Source organism: Bombina bombina, chromosome 8, assembly GCF_027579735.1.
Source record: "Bombina bombina isolate aBomBom1 chromosome 8, aBomBom1.pri, whole genome shotgun sequence".
NCBI lineage: Eukaryota > Metazoa > Chordata > Amphibia > Anura > Bombinatoridae > Bombina > Bombina bombina.
In genome coordinates this window covers 39,047,502-39,050,824 of record NC_069506.1, presented here as the reverse complement: position 1 = coordinate 39,050,824, position 3,323 = coordinate 39,047,502, and positions in this window count along the sequence as shown.

Genomic DNA, 3,323 nt, shown 5'->3' with positions numbered 1-3,323 from the left:
GTCGACATTTATCATTGCACCAGCAGTTCTTGTGAACTGCTGGTGCAATACCACCCCCTGCAGATTTGCGGCCAATCAGCCCGATCATATTCAACCTCAGAGGTGTCTAAGGACCGCTGCTTCTTAACTTCCGCTTCAGCCGGAACTGAAGCAGGGTGGGTCTGAGGCAGCATCCTCTGCTTCATAAATAGACCCCATAGAGTTTATTTTATGTATAAATAATTTAAAAAAAAAAAAAGCTTTTAATTTTCGATGCCAATCCATTCAGCAGAAATAGCTAATTAGAACTACTGAGATGACGTTTTTTGAATGTTGAAGCTATGATTGGTTAAGAACCAATAGGTACTGTTGATTGGATCCTTGACATTTCTTAATCCCTGAGTGGAGACTTTAATTCTATCCCTAATGAAGTGCTGTAATGGCACAAAACATGTTGGGTGTTTGATATGTGCTGTTAGTGGCTGTGATATAGCATTTTGCTGACTCTCTGTACAAGTCGTTTTATTGCATACTAATAAAAGTTATTTTTTACTATCAAATATTCAGTCCATTGGCAGCTGTTCTTTTTTATTATTTTTTTTTGCTTAATTGAAGTATATGAGGCCCATTTATCATGCTCTGAATGGAGCTTGAGGGCCCGTGTTTCTGGCGAGCCTGCAGACTCGCCAGAAACGCAAGTTATGGAGCAGCGGTCTAAAGACCACTGCTCCATAACCTGTTCGCCTGCTCTGATGAGGTGGACAGAGATCGCCACAATTCAACCCGATCGAGTACGATCGGGTTGATTGACACCCCCTTGCTTGCGGCCGATTGGCCGCGAGTCTGCAGGGGGCGGCGTTGCACCAGCAGCTCACAAGAGCTGCTGGTTCAATGCTGAATGCGGAGAGCGTATTGCTCTCCGCATTCAGCGAGGTCTGTCGGACCTGATCCGCACTGTCGGATCAGGTCCGACAGACATTTGGTAAATAGGCCTCTATGGGTGAACGTGATTTTGAGTTTAGCTCCTACTGAGCATGTGCAAGAGATCACAGTGTATATGTATATGAGTCTGTGATTTGCTGATAGCTGTCACATAGGGTAACCATATTGCCACTTTAAAAAGGGACACATATAAAAAATAGTATGTTAGGGCTGTTTTCAGGGCTGTTTAAAGAAATGTTTTGTATAAGAACCCTGACATATGTATTTTTCATATGTGTTCCTATTTAAAGTGCAATATAGTCACCCTACTCTCACATGATAGTTATATACACACTATGGTACTAGCGCCTACTGAGCATGTGCAAGAGATCACAGTGTATAGGTATATGAGTTTGTAATTGGCTGATGGCTGTCATATTACAGTTATATACACAATGAGGTAATGATACAGTTGGCCAGCAAATTAAAGGAAATGTTAGATTTGCTTGAAAAAACTACTGTTCATTTAATATAAGAGTAAGTGATATTGCATTGTCTTTTTATTTTGTGCTTTTTGATTATGAAATCCGACTGTATTGAAAATGTGGTATTCAAAAAGGACCACTAGGTGGCAATGTGTTTTCAGTATGTAATGGTTAGTGTTTTGTAAGTTGATGCCACATGATAGTATCACAGTACAGTACTTGGGAAAGCAGCTGATAAGAGTTTACTATAATTATTTCCTCTGTAACAGACCCAGTGGGAGACACAGGACTGACTCTTAACAATCATCTAAATATCTATAAAATGCTGATGTTAATCTATTTAAAATTTCCTTCTCCCTATTCCTTTGTTTGTTTGTTTGTTTTTATTATTTTAACTTATAAAAGCTATATTTTCGCCTCTTATGACTGCTTTGGAGGCTTCCCAAAATATTTCTGGTCCGTCATAATCCTGATTAATTACTGAATACTCTTGTCATTTTGTAGTCAAAAAGTTTTTGAACTTTATGTCATTAACCAGGTATCCAGGGAAGCTTAATCTCTTAAGGGGTAATTTAGTTTTTTTAATTTTCATAAAGTAAATTTTGTCCCTTCAATTTCCATTTTTAAAATCATGTACCTTTCCTTGGGATCGAGATAACAAGACTTTAATGAATAATGATATTTTTTCTTTATTAAAATGGCCACCCCTCTTTTTGTGCTTTTACATGGCGTTCCAAAAACCTCCCCTACCCAACCAGTTTTCAATTCACTTAATTCCTGACTTTTTAAGTGTGTCTCCTGAATGAGGGCTATATCAGTCCCCAAATCCTTAAAATGTTTAAGTATGGCTTTCCTTTTTATTGCGGAAGTGATACCCCCCCACGTTGCAGGAGGTACACCGAAATTGGCTAATCATATTTTAATATTTCAAAAATAGAAAATTGGCTAATCATGGGCGCGATTTCATATATGGCGCAGGCTTCAGCGCAATCGCTGCAACCCGCGCCGCCCGTAGTTTCACCTTGCACATCGGGGTATTACATAAACCCCGCTGGCAGTTCATAAAGTGCGGTAAGTCTGATAAACTAGCGATGTCCAGAAATGAGCATAAATACAAATTTCTGGAGTCGCCAGTGACTTACGGCAGGCTCGCCACAATTACGCTGCAGAATTCCAACGTATTTGCGGTTGACGGCTTGATAAATAGGCCTCAAAGTGAGGTGATTAATGATACAATACAAAGTGGGGCAAAAACAAGGTGGGGGAAAAAGTGAGGTAGGGGTTTTTAGGACCAGCAATTTTGCCTAGGAAACTGATGCAGAATGAACCCAGAATAGATTTCAAGACAGGCTAAAGTTGATCAGTTATTAATAACATTAACTCAGTGTTCAGCCTTTTCTAAACTTTCTCCCCTTTGTACTATTACCCTTAGTGGGAGGAGCAGTGAGATCCATACGCCTAGATTACGAGTTTTGCGGTAACAGGGCTGCGGTGCTAACTAGCAATTTTTTCTCACCGCTCACTTCCCTTCAACGCTGGTATTACAGGTTTTTACAAACCCAGCGTTAAAAGGCAAGAAGTGAGCGTAGAGCAAAATTGAGCTCCACCCTTCACTCCAATACCAGTGCTACTTAAGTGAGCGGTGAGCTGGTTATACGTGCTTGTGCACGATTTCCCCATAGACATCAATGGGGAGAGCCAGCTGAGAAAAAGGTCTAACACACACCTGCCAAAAAGCAGCGTTTTGAGTCTAAACACCCCTAATCTTACACTTATTAACCCCTAATCTGCCGCCCCCGACATCGCCGACACCTACATTAGACTTATTAACCCCTAACCTGCCGTTTGGACATCGCCGCCATCTACATTATACTTATTAACCCCTAATCTGCTGCCCCCAACATCGCCAACACCTACATTATATTTATTAACTCCTAA